We start from the raw sequence: 7,050 nt of genomic DNA, 5'->3' as shown, positions 1-7,050 counted from the left end.
CTTACTGGTAGAAACAAAGCATTTAGACTTGCTACAAAATGTATGGCTTTAATTTTTAAAAGGCTAATTTCTAGATTTAGAAAATAAATTTAAAAAGTACTTTGAGGTCAATGGCTCTGTTGCATGACAAGCAAGAACTTCCTACATATTTGCCTTGTTATTTTATTTTATTTATTTTATTATTTTGTTTTACCTTTCCTATGGTGATAGAGTCCACAACATTTCAGCAAGAGTGTTTCCTATTTCCACAAACAGATGAATTTGATTTTAAGCCTAGCCAAGACACCTGGTTATATTCTCTTGCCCATGAAATATTTTCAGTCCCCCAAAGCTCCGGAAGCTCACCTAAATATGCTTCCTGGAAGCAAGAGCACTAAGCAAAATATTTCCCAAAAGATATTTATTTTTATAATTCAGCCATCAATTTAATGTAAACATCAAAGCATTCTTCTTTGAGTTATTTGTATTTATACTCAGAATAGTAAGTGCTTGCTGTAACCATCTTATTGATATTCATTGAAAAATATATGCACAAATTATGAGTAAAACCCATAATTCCTCTCTTAGGCAGACTATTCATTCTTGTTGCTAGACATTGCAACGCTTATACAAAGGCCTTCTCCTTTTATATTTATATTCATCAGCAGATGGCCCAGACCAGCAACTACACATGAGCCTCTCTACTGTCACTTCTTTACATCTTTACAAAAGTTAGTGACTGACGCTCCAGCCTTTCTTCTAGCATTTAGAAAAACCCTCACGTTCTCTGTTTTCATCTCTCTCCCAAACCAACAATTTCTTCTTGGTGGCTTCCATCCTCACCCCCAACCTCTAAATAAATTCTCTACCAGCAGCAGCACCACAAAGAAATGCAAGAAAAAAGAGAGAGAGCCTTGGGAAGCTGCTCAAAAATTTCCAACTTTTTCGGAGGCATTGCTCTTCCAATATAGTCTTTTGAACAGACTAAGAGTTGGACATTTGAGTTGAACACCTAGAATTGTTTACTATACGAAAAATTTTAAAGCAGAGGAATAAGAATTGCCAAATAATCTCCAGAGCTGAATTTGCAGGAATAAATGAGGCTTATTTTTTGCAAGTACTGTGTAGAATTGGTTTTAAAAGGACTGTAATTGGCAAAATGGAATTTTTGAGTTAAAATAGGAAGGTTTCAGATGATAAAATATGATCTCATACATGTGTACTGGAAACATTTATATTTGGGTAAATTCTATTATTTTAATATTATTTTTCAAAAGAAAAGTTTTAAGACAAATACCAAAATCAAGTCTAAAATAGTTGCATATAAAGTTCTGCAAGCCATCTCATCTTCTAGGTACAAGTTATAATGGTAAAGGCGCTCAGCTCAGACCACCAGCTCTTCCATGGAGTTCTACTTCCTGAGATTCAAGAGAGGGGAAAGAGAGAGTGTAAAGGATCATGATGGCTCACAGAAATTTGTTATTCTCTCTCTTTCCCAACCTCATAGTTCTTTCAGAATATTTTCATGGTGTTTAATGCAAACAACTTCAACGGTAGCCACCCCAACCCCTCAAAAGGGCGAATGTTTATTCATCTAGAGGGTCCTCATCTACCTTCCATATATGCATGCCCAAAAGAATGTTTTTCCTTTCTTCTCCCTTCATTATGACACATTAGATGAGGGATTTTTCTGTTCCTAAATTCTCTGCAAAACTTCCTCTTATCTCTTTTGTATCACCTATCTCTTCCCCAAATCTCCATAAGTTGCAGGTTTTGAAGGCATGAACATCAGTCTCATATACTTTCTTTGTAAAAACTCTTCAATTAGACCCTAAAAAAACAAAAAGCCATGAGAACAAATAAAAAAGATGAAAGAGACAAAGAGAATTATTCAAGGAGCTCAGTGATCAATTCATCAAATTGGGGCTTAGAAGACTAAAAGAAACATAATTTAGAAAGGCTCCAACCATATAAATTGGCAGTTTTTAAGATTAATCATGACCATATTTTAGGTATACTAAAAAGTTTTCCACGGCTTATATGGACTCAGTCAGTTTTCCCACAGTCCAGAGCACTGATAAAGCATTTAAGGAGGTATTGACCATTTGAGATTGAGCTCTCATTCAGCCAACGCACCAAGTTACATTCACCCTCCAACCTAATATTTGCAGTGCTTAACAGGTCTTGATGCTCATCCAAAAGTCTCCTTTGGAGGCAATAATGCTGAGCCAGCAGTCTTTTACCTAATGTCAGATACTTATTTGGCTCAGCCATTCGTGGAAAACTGCTTTTACAAACAAAAGAAATACAGACTAAAAAGTTGTTGAAGATTGTTATAAATGAGCTTTCTGAAGATTTTTAAATCTTTTTGACAAGATCTTATTTTTCAACCAAGTCATTTTAGGGTACATGCCGGTCCTTGTGTTTAACTATATTCTAACTTTCAATATCAAGTCTATATCACCCATAGTGTGTTAAAAATTTTTTGAGGTCTTTTTTAATGTACTGGTGGTTGCCAAGAACAAAAGTATAAGATAAGAACTAGCATATGGAAAAGTCAGCCACACAGACTGACGTATCATTTAGCAATACATTTTTCCTCTGGTCCAATATCTACTTTACCTGCACTCTTTCTTGATATTTCCAGAATAACCAAGATGTAATTTTCAGCCAGTTCCCTTAAGCAGTGGTCAATTACAGAGTACCCTTGACCTATTCACCGATCCCATTTTCTGCACAGTTTCCAGAAATTGAGTGCACAGACCTTTGAATTTTACTTTTGGACAATTTCTAGGAAGATAAGCAGGAAGAAAAGAAAGCGGAAATGGAAGGAAGGAAGGTGTGAAAGACAGAAGGAAGGAAGCAAGGAAGGAAGGAAAGAAGGGAGGAAGAAATAAAGAACATAAAAATTAAAACGTGAGATAAATACATATTCATTCTCTATTTTTAAGTGCCTTGAAACCTTTATACAAATAATTTTGAAACTAATGGGAACATGAAATATAGGACAATTTTTAAAAATAAGTCAAGAGAAAATATTAAAATTAAGCTATTGTTGATACTTCCTACCACTGCTGATATGAAACCAATGTCTTTAAACACACACAATATAAAATCTTGGAAAATTTTAGCAAAGTGCTTCTAGCTTATACAAATTGTTTTTGTGAGTAGAAAAAGAGGAAAGATGATCCAAACTATTTTATGTTTTGTCAAAAGCATACTGAAATAATAAAATAAAAACCAAAAGTATATACTAAGTTAAAAATATACTACCTTGACACAATCGAAAAGTTATAAATAAGACATTAGCCAGTAAATTTAGTAATATTACTGAATATATTTGTCTACATGTGGGATCTATAGAAAAGAAGAAAGAAAGAAAGAAAGAAAGAAAGAAAGAAAGAAAGAAAGAAAGAAAGAAAGAAAGAAAGGAAGAGGGAGGGAGGAAGGAAGGAAAGAAGGAAGAAAGGAAGGAAGGAAGGAATTATGCATCATTCATCATTTCTGGGCACAGAACCAACACACACAAATCAAAAGCATTCATCAAAACAAAAATAATCATTCAGAAAACATCATATATAATTTGAAAAGAATCCCACTTATATTGGCAAGAGTTACCTTGGAAGAATATATTTTTAAAATTATAATTAGTGAGAAAAATTTATAAAACTGTAGACATAGATTATCAAAATAATTGGAAAGTAGAATTAATATAGATATTTTTAATGAAAGCTCATTAAAAAACCCAAATAAATAATTACCAAAAAATATTCACAAAACCGCAAATGAAAGCCTGGAAAAAGACATCAACCATATGTGTCCATTCAATTCCCAAATGTTGGCTTTGAGCCACTCAAAAACTATGGGCCTTCATGCCCCACTATATAACGGAAAGTGTCAGTCCTCCCCCTCTGGAAATGGGAGGTACAGTTCTAGCAGACGTGGAATTCAGAGCTATTTTAATTCCATATCCATCTGTTGTTTGCTAACATCTTTAACTGAGATTTACCTTTTGAAAAAAATTGATAGGGGGTCTCTTATGTTCCACAGTTATTTTTCAAATCTCTTACTTCTTCATAGCAATTTTAATTAAATTTCAAGACTTCTCAATTGAGTATAAGAATCACTTATATCTTGTATACATTACTGTGATTTAAATATTTTTATGATGGAGCACCTGGGTAGCTTAGTTGGTTAAGCATCCAATTCTTGATTTCAGCTCAGGTTATGATCTCAGGGTCATGAGATGGTGAGATTGGGCTCTGTGCTGGGTGTGGAGCCTGCTGAAGATTCTCTCTCTCTCCCTCTTCCTCTGCCCCTCCCCCCAATGAATGAATGAATGAATAAATAAATAAATATTTTTATGATATTATCACTTTATTTCAAAATATCCAAAGACATTGACCTTTTTTATTATGATGAAGTATATTTTTATTTTTATTTCCCTGTATCATTCCATCTTTAGACATCTACTTTGTCTGATATTAATATAACCACACCAGATTTCTTAATACAGTACATGTATTATCATTCAAGTTGTAGAAGACACCCCCAAAAAAATCCCAAACAAAAAAATCTCCTTTCTTCTTTTCTCATGTTAGGAAACAATTGGTAGATAGGTTAGTCTGACAGAGAAATCAAAAATTTTGAATTCTAATAAAGACTAAAGATTTAAGCTGCTAGGCAAGTCATTCCAAGATAAAAAAGTCTATTGCTTCTATGACCAGATGGGAATGAATAGTATATGAAGGAGGCCCAAAAGAATGAGAGAAAAACAAAAAGAGCAAGAAAGGGGGCAGAGAAAGGCTGTTAAGTATTGTGCTTATTCTTTCCCCTTTTAGGGAGAGGAGTAGGCATTCTCTTCTTTCTAGATAAACGTGGGAAGTGAGAATGTGTTCTGATCCAACAAATGCCACCCTGTGAGATGATATCCTACCCATCTTTCAGATGGAAAATCAGAATGTTATAGAGTCATATTGATTGCCTTAGTTATAGAACTAGTAGTGAAAGAAGCTAAAGTTAGAAACCAGGATCACCTGGACAAAGACTATTCCTCATTCAGAAAGCCCACATTCCATATGTACACTAGTGTACATATTCATGAAACATTTTTTGGGAGGTCACTAAGTAAACAACTCAGAATTAACAGTAGAAAAGAAGATAATAATAACAGAAACCATGGCTTCCCTTATAAAACTATGATGTAGTGGAAAAGTCAATTAAAATGTTGTGTGGTAAAGTGTTTTGATAGTCAAGTTTGGCAAGTTATACAAATACATGGGAGGATACAGAGTCTTCACCCAGGAGCACCATATAAAGCTGGTGAAAGGCTGTGATCCCTCCACAATGAGTAAAAATTGGCAAGATGAATGAATCATGGATGGAAGTAGGAGTACCAGTAAAAACAAACAAACAAACAAACAAAAAAACATTTTGGGCAAAACATGGGGGGAAAAGAAATGAGTCATTCAGGAAACAAAACACATTTGATTTGTGTGAATAACAGATGACTTGTAACAAATGCAAAATGTGAGGTTGGAGAGGTAAGCAGGAGACACATTACTCAGGGCCATAGAAGCTCTCTTAAGGATTTGGGATTCATTAAAAAAGCAAAGGAGAGCCCTTGAATTTTTTTTTTTTTAGTACAGTAAAACTTGATCTAATTTACATTTTAAATGATTCATTTAATGTGTTATTTTGGAAAATGGATTAGATGAAATTAAGACCTAGTTATATGAAAATAATTAGGAGGAGTTAGTAGCAGTGAGGACAAGAAAGGATGATGCTGGCCTAAACTAGGAAAGTGACATTATAAACAGAAAAATGTGAATCGACTCAGAGAAAATACACAAGAGAAGGATGGGAGGACTTTGGCATTATTTGGATAGAAAAGAAAAGGAATTGGAGGGGAAATGCTAAGTCTTCTCTTGGGAGCAATTAACTGCATGGTGTTTCTATTCATTAAGAGCAAACTGATTTGGAGGGCACAGGATAAATGAATTTTCTATAGTGGACAAGTTGAGTTTAAGGTTTCTGTGAGCCAACCAAGTGAAAATGTACAGTAGAATGATGAATAGTCAGATCAAAAGTGAACACCATCTGAAATAATGATACTGATTTGGATGATGGAAGTTCAGTTTACAATTCGGGGATGAATGCCGAAGGATAATGAAAGGGTAAATGAAAAAGAGAACACAAATAAAATTCAAGAGAAAACTGCTGTGAGGAAAACTGGAAGTGATGCGTTGGAAAAATAACCAAAGATTTTTAAAAAGAAAACAAGTGCTTAATGGAAGTTACAGATAAATTAAGTACGACAGTGTGGAAAAAATGATAAATTTAGAAGCAGCATGGTGGATTATAGAAGACCATAAATACTTCATTGCCCCGCCTGTTAGAGGTGGAGGCGAATTTTCTTTCTCTTGATTTTGGGTTGGCTTAAAGAACATATACTTGACAAATACACGATAATGGGGTAACATGCTAGGACTTCCAAGGCAAGTCCATGAAAAGCTTTGTAGCCTGTACCATAGCTACCAGGATTCCTAAACCACCAGGGAAGAAGTTCAACTATCTTTCAGGAGATATCATGTGGAGAAGTGCTAACAGTACAAAGAGAGAGAGAGGCTCTGGCTTTCGGCTTTCCTCCAAGGCACCTGGCATATGAGTAAAGACATCTTGGAAACCACCCCATGCCCAGCCCAGTTGCCAGCTAAATTCCACTGAGTTACTCACGTCAATGCCATGTGTGACAGAAGAAATGTGCCAGCTAAGCCCTGACTAAATCTATGACTCATAAAATCATAATATATAATAAAATGGTTGCCGTTTTAATTGACTAAATCTGGGTGTACTTTTTAAATGCAATAATAAATAATGTGAACATATATTGGAAGTAAAGTGATGACTTCATGAAAGCCTAATATTGAGCATTGGCTTTGGTACCTGGAGTCAGATGGAAAATATAAAGGCCTAGAGGGGACCGTTAGTGATCCTGGAGAAAATGGGTCTCTCATTACGCAGTGGCAAAAGTATTAGTGAAACTGTATTCTGCGGTAACACACTAAATAG

The sequence above is a fragment of the Ursus americanus genome, chromosome 10 (assembly GCF_024610735.1).
Source record: "Ursus americanus isolate L20-20 chromosome 10, mUrsAme1.1.p, whole genome shotgun sequence".
Classification (NCBI taxonomy): domain Eukaryota; kingdom Metazoa; phylum Chordata; class Mammalia; order Carnivora; family Ursidae; genus Ursus; species Ursus americanus.
This window is presented reverse-complemented; position numbering follows the sequence as displayed.